This window comes from Nanorana parkeri, unplaced genomic scaffold, assembly GCF_000935625.1.
Source record: "Nanorana parkeri isolate BGI_ZX_2015 unplaced genomic scaffold, ASM93562v1 scaffold1758, whole genome shotgun sequence".
Taxonomy (NCBI): domain Eukaryota; kingdom Metazoa; phylum Chordata; class Amphibia; order Anura; family Dicroglossidae; genus Nanorana; species Nanorana parkeri.
This window is the reverse complement of record NW_017308026.1, coordinates 87918-105622: the sequence shown is the minus strand read 5'-3', so window position 1 is coordinate 105622 and position 17705 is coordinate 87918. Positions and strand designations below refer to the sequence as shown.

General features: G+C 47.0%; 1 protein-coding gene across 1 annotated transcript in view; it reads right to left on the bottom strand.

Moving 5' to 3' along the window:
• LOC108799560 (E3 ubiquitin-protein ligase MARCH6-like) overlaps window positions 1-17705 on the bottom strand; it is a gene marked incomplete at its 3' end in the record, with an annotated part of 212060 nt that overhangs the window by 193704 nt on the left and 651 nt on the right. The window lies entirely within an intron of this gene.

Here is a 17705-nt window from a genome sequence, read left to right as displayed (position 1 = left end):
ACACACACTACTTTTTTTTTTTTTTTTTAATTCTTGATTTTGAGTTTTTGCATATAACAAAAAGGAGGTACAAGAACATACAAAACAGAATTATCTCCATTGCATGAGTATATATACAAATCGTGCAAGCGTATCCCGGTTCCTGAACTCAGTAGGTAGCATGGGATAAGATTGTCAGTCCAGCAGGTGCCCATCTGCGAGCCTGGGTCTGTGGGCCTTAGTATGCAGAACATTATTTCAACGTACACCTTGATCAAGTATAGTATTTGAGCCAAGAATAGGAGTTGGTATAGTAGCCCCCAATAAGAGCTATAGTAGAGGGAGAGAACAGGTATAGGGAAGGGAAAGCAGAAGTGCACAGGTCCGGGCTAGGAATGTGGAGCTCTCAGATATGGAACCCGTCTAGGTCCACGTGAACCGTAGGGGTACGTTGTATCTGGCTGTGACGATCAGCAGGGTGGTTTCAGTTCTCTAAGTTCTCATTATGTGATCTCCGAGAATGGTATGATGATGTGTCACTCCACCATTAGCTTACCATACTCTGGGGAATAGAGGAACTCAAGCCAGTAAAACCAAGTTTTGCGGAATGCACTGTCTCTGTGATGTAGGGAAGCAGTCATTTCCTCCATCACTCGAATTTCATCCACCTTACGGAGCCACAGCTTCACTGAGGGTGGAGTAGCACTTTTCCAACACAGCGGCACACAGGCTCTAGCTGCGTTGATCAGGTGTATCAGCAGGGATTTGCGGTATCGGGGCCTGGGCAGTGGAGACAAGTGGAGCAGCAGAGCAGCTGGATCCCCCACCAGAGACATTCCTGTGAGTTGGTTGATTATCCGAAGGACTACATCCCAAAACTCCCCAAGGCATTGACAGGACCAGAACACGTGGAGAATGGAGCCCTCCTCCTGCCCACATCTCCAACACGTCGGAGGAGTCTGAGGAAACATTTTGTGGAGCTTGGTTGGGACATAATACCATCTGGTGAGCAGTTTGTAGCCTGTCTCCTATATGGAACTAGCCATCGAGGCCTTGTGCGCAAAGTGAAGTATGCAATCCCTTTAGTCTTGGGTGAACGTAGTGTCTAGGTCTCTTTCACACCTAGCCAAAAAGCTGGGTTCAGTCAGGTCAGCCAGCAGTGTCGTGAGGGCGTATGCCTTGGACAAGCCATGATCCACGTAACCACCTGCCAAGCAGACGTCTTCAAATGGTGTCAGTGCTCCACCTGCCTGCTTGGCAGGTGGAGGTGGGGGCATGTTAAGTCTAGAAAGATAGCTGCGGAGTTGTAGGGCCTGCCAACGCAGCAGTGGAGGAGCGACCAAGCCCCTAAGTGAGTCTAGGTTGGTGAAATCCTCGATGGGTTGGAAATGCCCAATCCGGAAGCGATTAGATATCTACTAAGCGCGTGAAGGAGCCGTCGGTGAGACTGGGAGCAAAGGCCGGGTCACCCACAATTGGCGACATGATAGAGTGTGAGGTACTGTCTGGGAGTAACGCGGGTGTCTTGAGCACTCGTATCGTGACACCTGTAAGTGGGTGCTGTAATATTTCCCTGGGCAGGGGCGACGCGGTCCAGAGCAGTCCCCAACGGTAAAGGGGAGACTGCCTGTTCAAATTGTAGCCAGCGTTTGTCGGAAGACACGCTACACCATTCGAATGCACAGGCCATATGCACGGCCAGGTGATATCGAATGGGGTCTGGGAAACCGATCCCCCCTCTAGACTTGGGCAGCGCCAGTAGGGCCTTGTTCAGTCTATGGGCACCGTTCGCCCACAAAAAGGAGGCAAACTCTCTCCGCACTAATTTCAGAAACGACATTGGGATGTGTACTGGTAAGGTTTGGAACAGGTAGAGTAGTCGTGGAAGAATATTCATTTTCAATACGCTGTTTCTCTCAAACCCGGAGATGGTAAGACCCGACCACTTGGAGAGATCGCGTCTAAGTTCGGTGAGCAGCGGTAGGAAGTTAAGTTCAAAAACCCTGGCGACTGATGCGGGCAGTTTCGTCCCTAGGTAAGTGATGTGTGAAGCGGACTAACGAAAGGGGAAGGCCACTTGGAGACCCATGAGAGGGGAGTGGGTCACCGTGAGGTTAAGTGCCTCGGATTTCTGAAAATTGATTTTGAAGTTTGAAGACTCTCCATAGGTCTCCAGCTCGGCCATGAGATTCGGGAGGGAGAGTGTAGGTTTGGTCAGCATGAATAGGAGGTCATCAGCGTAGCCTGCTATTTTGTGCATCTTTGGGCCAGGGAGTAGTCCCGAGATATTCAGGTTATCTCTGATTCTGCAAAGTAGGGGTTCCAGCGTTAGGATAAAAAGTAACGGTGAGAGCGGGCATCCCTGTCGTGTCCCGTTGGCTAAGGGAAAGTAGGCAGAGTACGTGCCATTTACCCCTACCCGGGCCATGGGGGTAGAATAGATGGCGAGTATATCCATCTGCATAGATTGTTCCCGAACCCAACCGCCCTGACCGTCGCGTGGAGGAACGACCAATCTACACGGTCAAACGCCTTTTCTGCGTCGGTTGATAGGAGAATGGCTGGGATACGCTTCGAGGTGGCGAAATGAATCGCATTCAGCACCCTGACAGTATTGTCCTTAGCGTCTCTATGTGGCAGGAAACCTACCTGGTCAGTATGAATGATTTTACCTACGCTGTGCAGTAAGCAATTGGCCAGAATTTTTGAGAACAATTTCAGGTCTATATTTAACGGGGATATCGGGCGGAAGTTAGAGTATAGGGAGATGTCCTTCCCCTCTTTAGGGATAACCATGATTGTGGCCTGAAGTGAGTCCGCCGGGAAGGTGATAAGGGAGTTATACGCCTGGAGGAAAGGGTCAGTCAGCTGGTCGCTAAAGGTCTTATAATAACGAAGGGAAAAGCCATCGGGTCCCGGGGCCTTACGCGGCTTCATTTGTTTCAGGGCCCGTGCCCATTCAACTGCAGTGATGGGTGACTCTAGACCCTCTGCTTCCTCTTGGGGTATGCGGGGCAGATTCGTCTGTTCAAGGTAGGTCTGGGTTTTGGCGATGCGTCTTTAATGGAATCTGGGGTCCCAGGGCCCTCCAGGTTATAGAGTTCAGCGAAGAAGTCTCTGAATCGCTCAGCTATGGCCTTGGAGCTAGAGAAGAGCACTGTCGCGCCCCGTGATGGTGGGAATAAAGGTCTGGGCTCGGGCTTCCCTAAGAGCTAAGGGCAGGGACCTGCCAGGCTTGTTGCCGTATTCAAAGTACGAACGTTTGACCCTCACCTGTTTCGCTTTCATCTTACCTAGCAGAATATCATTCAGTTGCTGACGTAACGTCCATAGCTCAGCCTCCACCGCTCTTGCGAGGGTTTGTTTTTTGGCGGGACTCGAGGTTGCCAATTTGAGCCAACAGCAAAGAGATCGCTTCGGAACGCTTTCTCTTCGCGTGGGAGGCATGAGCTATGAGGGTACCCCGCACACAACACTTGTGGGCTTCCCAGATAGAGGTGAGGACTCTGGGATCTGGTTTCTGGTTATGTCGGAAAAAGTGAGTGAGATCCTGCTTAACGCGGTCAATCAGTAGGGCGTCATCAAGAAGGAGGTCGTTCAGCTTCCAGTGCCATGGTCTGGTTCCTTCCGAATGGAGCAGTACGTCGATCAGGATCGGGGCATGGTCGGATATCGTGATAACGTCTATGGCAGAGTGGCGCACTCTGTGCAGGTCTCGCTGTCTGACCAGAAAGTAGTCGATCCGTGAGTAAACTCTGAGCGGCAGAGTAAAAGCAATAGTCCCGCTCTCTAGCATGCATAAGCCGCCACACATCTACCAATTGTTCTGCATGCAGGGTCTTCCGCAGCTTTCTAAGAAAGGCATAAGAGAGGTGGGAGGCATTTCGGGAGACGTCTAGCTGTGGGTCAAGGGCAACATTAAAGTCACCGCCCACAACAAGAATCCCCTCTGCGAAATCTGATAGAGCCAGGAGGCATTCTTCCATGAAGGAGATCTGACCAGAATTGGGGGCGTAAATGTTGGCCAAGGTCACTAGCGAGCCATAAAAACCACCCTTTACAAACAGGTATCTGCCCTCCTCGTCCCCCGACGTGGAGATGTGTTGCCAGCCCGAGGATTTAGCAATTAGTATACTGACCCCTCAGGTTTTTCCGGCTGAGGATGAGCTGTGGTACACAAATGGGAAGCGTTGGTCGGAGAGTCTCGGGATGCAGCCCGACTGAAAATGTGTCTCTTGGGAGGTAGGCTACCTGTGCTCCGTGTCTCCACAAATCCCCCACGGACCCTGGACCGCTTTTCCAGAACATTGAGACCCTTTAAATTCCAGGATAAGAATTTCGTGGGGAGCCATGCCGCCGTTCCATCCCCCCGGAGGTCCATGTCCGCTGTCTGAAAGGGAGACTGGCAAAGGGAAGAAGGAAGAAGGAAGAAGCGTGCACAGAAAAGAAAAAGCAGGGTCAAAGGCGGGAGACGGTAGAGAAGTTAGGTCAGAGAGTAGGTGGCTCGGGGGCAGGGAGGGAGGGAAAGGGCAATTGCCCACACTAGGTAGGCAGACGGTCAAAACAGGGCAGAGACAAAAACAATACAGAAAACAGGTAGTGCTAAAACAGTCCTCAACGCTCTAGGCGAGGAGGAAATCTAAGTGGGGGGAATGTAAAGCAAGGAAGCGCAACGAGATGCTCCCGTGATACCCACAACAGGGAGCTACCCCGGCATGCGGCACCCAAACTTGTAACCGACCTTGGCAGGCGGATTATGGCCGCCAGGCCGCGTCAACAATATATCTTAAAAACATTTCAACCATTAAGAAAAACAGATTAACAGAAAAACTGTACTATACTACCTCCTCCTCCCTCCCCCCAGGGTTAGTAAACCTCCCGACAGAGTCAGCCTCCCCTTACGGCAGTCGGAGCACGGGGATGGCCTGAGGTCCAGGAGTTGGGGTAACCCTCCCGGGCGTCGAGCCATGCGGCAGATGACAGCCAGCACAGATAAAGGCCCGGCTGCACGGGCAGGGCGGCCCGGCACCAGATAGCTGTTAAACCAGACACCCCTCATAGTGCTACCGTGACATGCAAGGCCGCCAGCCCGTGTTCCATTGCAGGGTGTGGGAAGTGCACAGAGGTAACCTGACTCGTGCGGCCCCCACTAACAGACTCTGGATAGAAATCAGCCGCACACATATTAGTTATATCAAAGGCATGACCCGGTGATGTTAGTCGATCCGAAGGAACCTGCAATGGTAAAGTGTTATAGGCCATGCGTCCACCGTAGGTCAAACATGTGTACTAGTGGAACTTGAGCGTCTGTAAAGGAGACCCTGGGAGAAGTTCAGTCCATAAGGATACGTCTTGATCCGCGAGGCCGGAGGGGGGCGAGTGGGAGAGGGTCAGCAGACTGGAACGGTGAGCAGGGGTGGCTACAGGTGGCCTGAGTCGGCTTGGGCGGGCAATCCGGTGGTTCCAATAGTTCTCGGAGGGAAGAGGAGGAGTAGAGTGGGGACCAACCGTCCAAATCCAGTCCTAGGGTTCAGGGGCCGGTAGATGATCCTGTGTCGCGCCAGTAGGCTCCTTCCCATCCGGGTGAGGCACTGGGCGACGGGCTGGAATCCTCGTCATGGTTTCAAACCATGACACAGCGAGAGTCATTGAAAAAACAAGTATCCAGTGGCATGGGCTAGTCGGTGCTTTCTCAGTCCTCGTGGGACACGGGGTCCCTGGGCCGGTCACCTCTGTCCCGATAGCGAGAGCGTCCTCTGCGAAGCCTCTGGGGTCGGGGGGCCGTTGGCAGGCTAGGCCTGGAGGCCTCAGGAAAAAAAGGAGCTGATCCGGGACCTCTATGGGATACGTGCCCAGAAAATCGAATAACTCATGGAGTTGCTCAGGGGTCATCAGAAGAAAGGTCGTACCGGCTTTCTGTACTTGAAGGTGGAAAGGGTGGCCCCATTTGTAAGTCGCAATTTGCATTTCGAAATTCTCAGTGATATGTGTGAGCAGCGGGCGTATCAGGCGCCTGAGATAGAGAGTGTGCCTGGACAAATCCGGCAAGATTGTGATCTCTGCCCCATCAAAGTCCACCGTTTTTGGGGCCCAGGTTTGCCGCATGATGGTCTCTTTTTGAACATAAAAATGTATCCGGCATAGTGCATCCCTGGGACGTGCGCGATCTGGGCCCCCTGAACCGTGTACCCTGTCCATTTCGATGAGTGTCGAGGGGTCACGGTCCAGCAAGTAGTTAAGGATGGCTTGGACTGACGCTCTCAAGTCACCACCTATAGTAGATTCCGGGATCCCTCTTAAGCGGACATTATTCCGCCGATTCCGGTTCTCGCCATCATCCAGTTTCAAATATAGCAGAGCATAAGCCCTGGTGTGGGCCGCGGTGGTCGATTCTAGGGCAGTGACACGTGCCAGCAGGCCCCCATGCGATGCTTCGGCCTCAGTCACCCTGGTCTCCAGGCCAGTGACCTCCTGGGCCACCACCTCAATTTCCCTGGGCACAGTCCCCTCTTACCTGTTGAGCGAGGCGGTTCACGTCCTCCTTCGTGGCCAGCGACTGCAGGAGCACCCTGATGTCGTCACCAAGCATGGCGGTCAAGGCCGGAGACATCTGCGGTACGTCATCCGCATGTTGCGAGGCTGAGTCCAGCAGTGTCGGCGACCGAATGGGAGTGGCCAGGCGCTGAGGACTCCGCGGGAGAGAGGGCTGTAGCCGGCGGCGCCGGGCCCTGTCGGGGCAGATGCGTCCCTTGGGAGGCAAGATGGCCGATTAACTCCCTGTGTGCTGGAGAGGCCGCCTGGGATCTCGTGGTGGCGGGGGAGAAATAGCCAGGTATGGTCCGTGGGTGGTCTTCTTGGATGATCTGCGGGACCTCCGGGTGCCGTACATGTAGAGTATCGGAGTTAACTGCAGTCAGGGAGCAGAGCTCAGCACACACACACACGTCTCTACGGCTCCATTGCTTGGCCAAGCCAATCACTTTTTGACATTGCATCCAATTGCATAAATGTGCATTTATATCACTGGTGAAGTATGTTAAACTTGTTATACATATGATAACTCAACATCATAACTGCCAAATACAATATGGCTTCCAGAGGTCACCTAGGTCGGCGGCCATTTTTAATTTTAATTTTTTTTTATAATTCATAAAATCATGTCCTTTTTTTTCTCTCTCCAACTACAATGTCTTCTCATGCGCTATGAACGGCTCTACTGCTTGGCCACCTTTATTGCTGCTTGCAGCTATATTATTATTCCGCCACTTTTTTCAAATGTCTTTAACAAGTGCTCTGTAACTCAAAAACTCATGACACTTTCAACAATGCTACAACCCTGTGCTCCGCAGAGCTTATTATAATATAAAGGTCATGATGTGGCAGCCATCTTGGTTTTTATGACTATTTCTGTGAACTATTCAGAAACCTGTATCTCCAGAACCGCTAAAGCTACAGATGTACAACTTGCTGTGTGAGCTTATGCTTTGCTCTGTTGCCACATGAAATCATTGTAGCGCTATTGGTCACATGGTTTGACCGCCATTTTGGATTGTGCAATATTCTGCCAACAACAAACTCTGAAACCATTTATCACAATAACTCAAAACTTTGCACATCTGTCCAGGGCGACCTCTTCTACCACGGTTGTAGAAACTGGCCCGATCCTAAAATCAATATGGCCGCTGCAAGCCAACGGTGTTTAGATAGTGTTATTATTGTTATGGCCTTTTTTTCAAAAGCCTGTTGTAAGCGCATTGTTACTCACCTGATGCAACTTGGACCAATGGTAAAGCTCTGTGCTATGCCTAATCTTCTGCAACATAAAGGTCATAGGTCACATTGCCTGGCAGCCATCTTGTTTTAGGTGATTATATTCAGCTCCATATTCAAACATCCGTTTCTCAGAAACTGATAAAGTTACAGATCTAGAAATTGCTGTGTATAGTCATGATCTGCATTCATAACTGATCATTACAAGTGAATTGGTCACATTGTTCGGCGGCCATATTGAATTGTGTCAGATTCGACAAATATTTCTATTATTTTGATGCTCTTTTTTTCAAATGCTAATTATTGCCACACCGTTATGTAAAAACTCATGAAATTTGGAACAATGGTAGAGGAATGTGTTGTGTTTAATCCTTAAAAACATAAAGGTCATAGGTCGCATGCTCTGGCGGCCATCTTGATTTAAGTAAACCTATTTTTGACAGTTTTCAAACATCTGTTCTGTCATAACCGCTAAGGCTACAGATATACAAATTTCTAGGTGAGGAAAAGCAGTTCTGCACTCATATATGTTTATTACAAGTGATGTGACCGCATGGTTTGGCAGCCATTTTGGATTGTGCCAACCGGAGCAGCAGTGACGCGATGTCCTTCAGTGCCGGAGAGCAGCAGCGAGTCAGCGCTGGTCCGGCGGGAGGAGTTCCAGGTGGGGTCCTAATTTAGCTGGCCGGCACCTCCGGGCCAGCTAAATTAGGACCCCACCTGGAGCTCCTCCCACCGGAACAGCGCTGACTCGTCGTTGCTCTCCCGCACAGTGAGTGAGGGCAAGGGGGGGGGCGCTATTAAAGCAGGCACTAATTGTAAATCTATGGTGTCCAGTGTATTAGCAGCGTGTAGCGCGTGCGTATATAAATAACACACTGCTAATACACTGGACACCATAGATTTACAATTATCCTCTGCTAGCATGAATCGATTAAATGATCTGTATGTAGCCTTGTACTATAGATCATTTAAGCCATTTATGTTAGCAGAGGATAATTGTAAATCTATTGTTGCAGTGCACTCTATCTGTACATGTACTATATACATATAGAATGCACTGCAACAATAGGATTTACAATTATCACCTGCTAATATGAATGGGTTAAATGATCCGTAGTACATAATATGTAGTTGTACTATGGATCATTTAACCCATTCATGTTAGCAGTGCAGAATTGTATATCTATTGCCGCAGTGCATTCCATCTGTAGACATGTCCCGTACACTGCAGTAATATATTTACAATTATCCCCTGCTAACATGAATAGGTTAAAAGGAGCCATAGTACAACTACATGTTGTGTACTACGTACATAATTTAACCTATTCATGTTAGCAGGGGATAATTGTAACTATTACTGTGGTGTACTGGACGTGTGTACTCTATGTGTACTATGGATCATGATTTAACCTTTTCATGTTAGCAGGGCAGAATTGTGAGCGCCTCCCACCAGCCCAGCACCGAGACGCGATGCAGCGATCCTGCCCAGCGCCGACTAAGAGAGTCACCGCGTGAGGCAACAGGGATCGGAGTGAAACTGAGTGAGGGAAGCTGGAACGGGGCTGGCTGTAAATCTATTGCTATAGTGTACAAAACGCCTAGGTGTGAACGGGAAACTAAGGCTAAAAATGCCTAGAAAGCCATATCTCTGGTACACTAGTAGGTTCCAAAGAGAAGTCAGAAGAGGAATAGCATCTTTCACTCCATCTTCCTTCACCTAACTGCACTAGAAAGTAGTGCTGCAACTAATGATTATTTTTATAACATCGATTAATAGATTAAATAGGATAAAGAAAAAAATTAATAAATACCATCCTTAAATTTAAAATAAAACACAAATGGAGTGTTACAAGGTTTACTTCAGAATAAAACTGCATGCACAGTTTTTTGCATTCACACTGCACTGGAACGCACCTCAATTCCTCACACTGCGGGTGGTAGGCGCATTTGGGGTGCCATTGAAATGAATAATTGTATTTTAAGCACATGGCGCTTGAATAGCTTCAGCCAGGGAATGACACACTGCATACGAAGCTGTGCGGAGCAATGCAAAGCTGTCAAGAACGGACGTTTGCATGCAGTGTGTGAGCTGAGCACGGCCAAATGAAAGACTGCATCTTCAGCCCATCGGCTCACGCGTAATAACTGAATGGACTTCACATCCTGATGCGTGGGTGACATATTTATTTATTTTATCTCAGCACGCTCAGCTATGCAAGCCCGTGCCAGGGTGAAAATTACAAGACACACTGCACGCGAAGATCCATGTGCTGCCGCTCCTCATGCAGTCGCAATGCACTAGAATGCACAGCATTGCCGTACTGAACGTTCCAGTGCGGACGATCACACTGCGGGTGGGAGGCACATTTGGGATGCCATTGAAATTAATTGTATTGCAAGCACATGACACTTGAATAGCTTCAGCCATGGAATGACACACTGCATGCAAAGCTGTGAGGCACGAACGTTCAAATGCAGTGTGTGAGCTGCGCGCAGTCAGATGCAAGACTGCATCTTCAGCCAATTGGCTCGCGCGTAACAACTGAATGGATATGCGGCGGTTTATACACGCAAACCGATTGGCTGAGGATGACATTTTTTTTTTATCTCGGCATGCTCAGCTATGCAAGCTCGTGCTCTGCGTGCAGTATGTCTCAGGCTTTATTTTCAATTGATGATCCGATCAGTAACACACTTCCTGTCTTAGGGTGGCTCCACATTATGGAGGAACATTGGAGCCACCCTTGGACAGCAGCAACCTGGGGAGAGGGTATTGTTTAATGCAGATTTTGATGGGCTTGACTGATGGAATAAAAACTGAACTCTAGGACTTTTTAAGCAGTTACAGCAACTGCTTTTTCATAATCATTGTAAGCACGTGTCAGTGTAAATGGTTTGTAATTGAAACTTTTGCTGGACAGCTAAGCAAGTTAAAGGAAGTTGAAAAAAACACATTCACTGGCAGGATTAAAAATGTGAATATATAGGTCAAAAAGCCTAAAGAATATGAATGCAGCCACTATATTTAAGAATTGGTAAACTGCAATATTAGAGCTGCAACAGTTAATCGATTATGTCGTTTAAAATCGACGATGGAAAACATTGTCAACGTTTTCCATTGTCGATTAGTCGGCTATCGATAGGTTGTCGGGGCTCCACACATGACCCCGAGCCGCACATCACGACGCAGAAGCCACGCACACGCCGCTGCTCCTCTCCTCGCTCTGAGCTCACTCGCCGCACTCTTGGTGAGACTGGGCCCTCCCGACCGCGCCGCACGACACGACTCCTCCCCGCTATACGGACTCGCCGCTTCTCCTCCGTGCAAGCTGCATCTCCCCGCCTCACAGACTCGCCGCTGCCCGCCCATTCACGATCGGCACAATGAAGGAAGAGCAGGCATATGGGGGAAGGCAGCTGCCAAACAGGCGAAAAAAAAGAGTTTACAACCAGAGTACCAGACCCAATTTACATTAACCCCTATCCGGGATTAGTTTGTGGCTTTCAACAACCCACTACTGTGGGAAACATGCTAGAAAAAAAAAGGGATGAAACGATCTACAGAAGAAGATCAGCTCAAAGGCAGTAGAAAAAGGGTCGAAATGCCAACTGTAGCACAAAAATATGAATGTTTGTCATATATTAAAATGCAGGTCAAAAACACAGACCAGCAATCCACCACCAGAAAACCCAAAGTTAAAAAACAGTTAATGAACAAAGACACACTCACTACAAAGACAAACAACCATGGACCAGCTGATTAATGTGACCATTTGCTCCAGGCCCGTTAGTCTCAGATGGCTGTGATATTCCAGATATTGTAGTTCAAACTAACAACTTGCTGATAAGCTGATTAGTGGATCATGCCACTGACTTAATCACATCAAGATAGTCATGGATAAGGAATTCTTTTGGTTTTGCTGTATATAAGTTTAAAGCAGGTTCCAAATCAATTACAGACAGTGCTGTTGATATGCAAATACCGGAGGTCTGTAACCTAACATGCAGGCAAGCTAACAGCTGTGTGTCCATTACCATGACGCGTTTCGCCCCGCCTACTTTCCCAGGGCTTCGTCAGAATCTGAATTCTGGAGGAGATCATTAACCTTTGAATTGATGGGACGTTATCACAGTAAACTGAGCTGTTTCTATACAAGGATCTCTGTATCCTATTTCCAGCAGTATACAACTAACTGAAGCATTAAAGAAAGCTGTTTAGCAACATCATTGCACATTATGCATATTGATTTACATATCGCTAGGAAAGGATACTTTACCTTCAGCGACAAATATAGTGTTCTATGTGGTACTGTAATATATCCTTTCATTCAGCGCTGCTAGCCTTATCTTTAGAGCCACACCAGTTCACATGCTCACATCAGCTGGTCCATGGTTGTTTGTCTTTGTAGTGAGTGTGTCTTTGTTCATTAAGTGTTTTTCAACTTTGGGTTTTCTGGTGGTGGATTGCTTGTGTTTTTGACCCGCATTTTAATATATGACAAATAAACATTTATATTGTTGTACTACAGTTGGCATTCCGACCCTTTTTCAGCTGCCAGACAGGCCCACAAGCTTCTCAGGTAAGCTTGCATGCTCCCCCATGGTGCTGTATTAATGTATTGCTGGGGTAGTGGGATTTGTAGTCCTCTATAGCTGATGGTACATTGTGCTGTATTTGTAACATCAGCTATAGAGGACTACAAATCCCAACAATACATTATACACTCTATGTATAATGTACTATTGCTGGCATTTGTTGTATTCCTATATAGCTTCTGGTATTCTGCATTGAGCCGTATAATCATTATACAGCACACTGCAGAATACAAGCAGCTATAGAGGACTACAACTGTCAGCAATGCAGAACACCGGAGTCCTCGCAGTCAGTTCGCCGCAAATCACTATGAACAGAGGTAGTATAACTGCCTCGCTATCACCACTCTGGGACCAACCACGTCCAAGTCTTCAGCCCCTACTACCCCGACTTGATGAGAACTCATGGGGGTTGGAAAGATTGTTCTATCCAAATTGAGAACTACAAGCCCTCCTGGTGGACTGCTGATAACATATATCAGGAAATGGTTTAATGGCTTTTTTTTTTTTTTTATAAATTCAATTGCTGTTAGGCCAGATGGGATTTACTTTTACTCTATATTAGACTTCAGACTGGTTAAATGCTATGTATTTACAGTTTTTTTTTCTGCTAGATACCACTCTCACATGAACTTACACTTATGGGGGTTCCCCCCGCCTGGGTGGACCTAGTCAAGTGGATGTAATTTGTACTGTTTTAAGGGTCTGAATAGGGGGCATATAAGTGAGCCTTAGCAGCAACTGGCAATCACTTATTTAGGGTAAAAGTGCACTATTAGTGGGTGCAGGGGTGGCACAAGGTGTTGTTAGTAGTAATCACTAAACATGTTGAGATTATATTTGTTATAATTATTGAATATTTTTTTTCTAGTGGGCTCTACTTCCACTTTTTATTACAGGTATGATATGAATTTCGAGCAAAAATGTTTCATATATGGAATAGGTGGTTTAATGGTCACTATATTTAGATAGATAGGTGGGATAGGTGGGATGGATAGATGGGATGGATAGATATACATCATTACTATCAGGCTGCACGTATAGCTCAGTTATCTGTTATATATTCCACGGAGGAACCACCGGACTGGGTCCTCATGGAATCCACAGCAGCTAGAGATTTGCCTTTAGATCTATTGAAATGGCTACCTTCTAGACTACGTCCACCTATCATGGCCCCTACCCTCTCTAACTCTTTAGCCCTGTGGGACCGGGTAAAAACTCATGGAAACTTTAGCTCATCCCACACTCCCATTGCTCCTTTGTACCAGAATCCAGCATTTGGGCCTGGTATGCACCTTAAGGCTGGGTTCACACCTAAGCTTATCGAATATGCGCGTTTGTCACGCGATTCGCGGTAAAAACGCGTGTTTCCGAGGGCTACTTGGCTGTATCCCAATGGAAACGCGCAACAAAAACGCCCCAAAGAAGCTCCTGTACTTCTTTGTGCGTAGGACGTTTTTTAGCGCGTTCATACGGCCTGTAATACGCCCAGGTGTGAACCATACCCAGAGGAAATCATGGGGTTTCAGTGTTTGAGCGTTTTGCAGAGCGTAGGAACACGCTACAAAATGCCCAGGTGTGAACCAGGCCTAAACCTTTTCAATGGTGGCTAGACAAGGGATTATATAGAATTGGTCAATATCTTAAGATGGGCTGGAATATTGTAGGGAACAGCTGGGCATGCCATTATCGGAGTTGTTCCGTTATTATCAAATCACTCATTTTCTACGTACTATACTTGCACGAGGCGACCCTAGCAGTTGCCTCAGTCCTTATGAATGCTGGTGCCTTCAGTGTACTAATCAGAGAGGGGCTATTTCTCTACTGTAGTCTATATTGCTAGAGTCCCCACCTAAACAGCCACATATGCTGTCCTGGGAACAGGACTTGGGTATGGTAGTTTTAGAGGAGGTATGGAGTCATCGCTCCCCCAAAATTGGCCATATGCGACGCTTTAAAAGCTGTTACCGCTCATCAGTTTAGTGTTATCAGTGATTGATGGCCCTAAAATAATTGCTCTCACTGCGACGTTCGCGGCGATATGTAACGTGTAGCGCAATTGTAATTTTTGCGCGCTGGGGCACCGGACGCGTATTTACGTTTATAGGCGCGTAAACGTGGGGGTGGGGGAGTTAAACCTTTTGGGGGTTTTTTAATGCCACCCGCCAATGCAGCAGTGCCGTCCGTCCGTTTTTCTACTACGGGCGGACGGCAAGAGGTTAATATAGTAAAGAATAAAAACCCCAGCGGTGATTAAATACCACCAAAAGCAAGCTCTATCTGTCCCCAAAAAAATGGTATAAAATGTATTTCAGTACAGCGTTGCATGACGGAATAAATGTCAGTCAAAGTACCACAGCGCTGAATAGCGAATAATGGCCTGACAGGAAGGGGGTTTAACACCGCGGACTTCAAGTGGTTAATGACACTGTCCCTGGAGCTTCTAGGCATTGTACACGATTGATTATTTTCATGTTCCTGGCAGCTAAAATCACGATTGCCAAAGCCTGGAACACACCCAGGGTGCCCCTGAGGCAAGTAAAGACTAAACTGTCTTGGATCGTGACTCACGAATTGGCGAGTATTCTCCTGGACAAAGTTGCACAATTCGAGCTTACATGGGATCCTTGGTTGGCTTATATAAACTCTACAACAATATGAGAAAGACAGAGTGATTTTAGGCCCCAGCCCACCCCGACCAAACTACTTACCTGGGCACAGGTTTCCCCGTTATATGTTTACTTTGTTTTGGTTGTTGTCCTTCCCCGTTTCGTTTATTATCTTGTATGTTATTTATGTTGTCTATTTTTGTTAAAGATATGCTTTAACTGCACCCTATCAGGGAACACTTGCCTATCAACACCGACTGCTACCAGTTATTTTCCAGTGGATTACCACCATGATTTTATACTCAAAATAAAATTAGGGGTGAAGTATGCCGTTTTATAATTGATTTAACTCCAGTATTTTACTAGATAGATGAGGCCTTTGGTTATAACTAAAGGCCGTGATTAGGGCTGCAGCTAACGATTATTTTCATAATCGATTAGTTGGCCGATTATTAAGTTCGATTAATCGGTTAATCGGATTAAAAAAAAAAGGCTCCAGTGATGGACTACTAGTTTCTGGTGAGATTGTAGTCCATCACGGGAGCAAGCTTGGCGCGGTAGAAGTAAAAAAAAAGTGTGGTGTGCAATATAGTACATAATACAGCGTCGCAGTGCAGAATACCAGCAGCTATAGAGGAATGTAGCAATACTACATTATACTACATATGTACTATTGCTGGGATTTGTAGTCCTCTGTAGCTGGCGTTACTCTGCATTGCGCTGTATATAATGTATTTGGCAGGGCGGGCGCAGCGGGACGTGAGCAGCGTGTGCTTCAGGCCGCGTGTAGAGCCCCGAACAGGGAAATCAATCGATAGCCGACAAATCGACGATCGAAAACGTTGCCAACGTTTTCAATCGTCGATTTTAATAGACTAAATCGATTAACTGTTGCAGCTCTAGCCGTGATATTACAATCTCTCAGAAAATTAAGATTTTATATACGCATTCTTACTGGATGAGAAATTAGTCAGGCTGGAATTAAATTTGAGTTCCACTGGCTATTTTTCGAACTGATTATTTTTAAGATCTTATACTTAACAACTTGCTGACCGGGGTGTTTAGACCCCCTTCCTGTTCAGGCCATTTTTCAGTGTTCAGCGCTGCGGTACTTTGACTGACATTTATTCCGTCATGCAATGGTGTACTGAAATTAATTTTATACCATTTTTTGGGGACAGATAGAGCTTTCTTTTGGTGGTATTTAATCACCACTGGGGTTTTTATTTTTTACTATACAATGAAAAAAGTACCGAAAACTTCGGGGGGAAAAAAACAGTTCTCTATGTTATGTTATAAAACAATTATTATTACCCAAATTTTTGGCGGGGACTTTTTAAAAATGTTTTGTTTTTTTATAATTTTTTATGTGTAACTTTATTTCCCAGGGCACAGCTGAGGACAGGGAGTGAGAGGACAGAAGAGTTGCACGAGTGCCAAGAGGTGTGCCTGGTGATAGTCCAGATGCAGGATCCAGAAGCAGGTCAGACTAGTACAACGTCACACCGAGCAGGCAGCGAAGTACAGTAGCAGAAGACAGAGGCAGAATCCAGGAGCAAGCAGCGGTCAGAGGCAATCCGGGTCAATACACAAATGAGTAAGCAAACGGGCAGTGTAACAGGATCACAGGGACAAGCTGAAAGACCATTCGGCAATGGTCTGTGAGGCAGACACCATTGTAGAAGAGGGGTAATACTACTACATACGATTTTTTTTTTTTCAAAAGGTTCCTGTATACTTATTTGTACACCATGGACCTATATTTATCCTATCCCTGCACCCTATAAAGCCTGTACTGTATGTGCCACCTATAGAGTATATACAGTATATTGTCCCCTGTAATTAGGCCCTCAATTGTGCTTCTATGTTTAGCTCTGCCCCAGATTATGACAGGGTGGGGGCCTATCGGCGGTCATGTGACTGGGCTGCTTAGGCCTGGTTCACACCTGGGCGTTTTGTAGCGCGTTCGAACGCTCTGCAAAACGCTCAAACACCGAAATCCCATTATTCCCTATGGGTATGGTTCACACCTGGGCGTATTACAGGCCGTATGAACGCGCTACAAAACGCCCTACGCCCAAAGAAGTACAGGAGCTTCTTTGGGGCGTTTTTGTCGCGTGTTTTCATTGGGATACAACCAAGTATCCCAACGTTTTTACCGCGATTCGCAGTAAAAACGCACGTCACGAAACATGCAACAAACGCGCATATTCAATACGCCTAGGTGTGAACCCAGCCTTAGTCTAAAATGCCATAGCCTATTTTTTGCTCCATTCCGGCCCTGTAGACATTAGCTGCTATGGCTTACAGCGCATACAAATCAACATTCGAGGACAAAAAATTTTTTTTTTTGTATAAACCTGTTGATGTGCCTGCAACACTTACGGCTCATTCGGACCTGCAGAACACTAAAAGATTCCGATTTAGCATACAACAGGTCTCGGCTGGGTGACAATGGTGCCTTGTGTTGTTACAAAAGGCATAACTACACAAGGCAGCTTCCTTTTTTTGTTACTGTACTGGCAGTGTACACTCAATTCAGTCTCCACAGAGCAGCGCTAAGCTGGGTTGACATCCGATGCTGTGCAGAAAAAATGCAAACAGCATTGTGGTGTGAACACACAGGAAGAAAATAATGTTTTAATTTTTTTTCATGTGCTCCAGCAGTGACTGGCACTGTGCATTTAAATTTTAACAGGTCCGAAGTCTGGTAAGGCTAGATCATACCATAGATATATGTATGCAGCATAC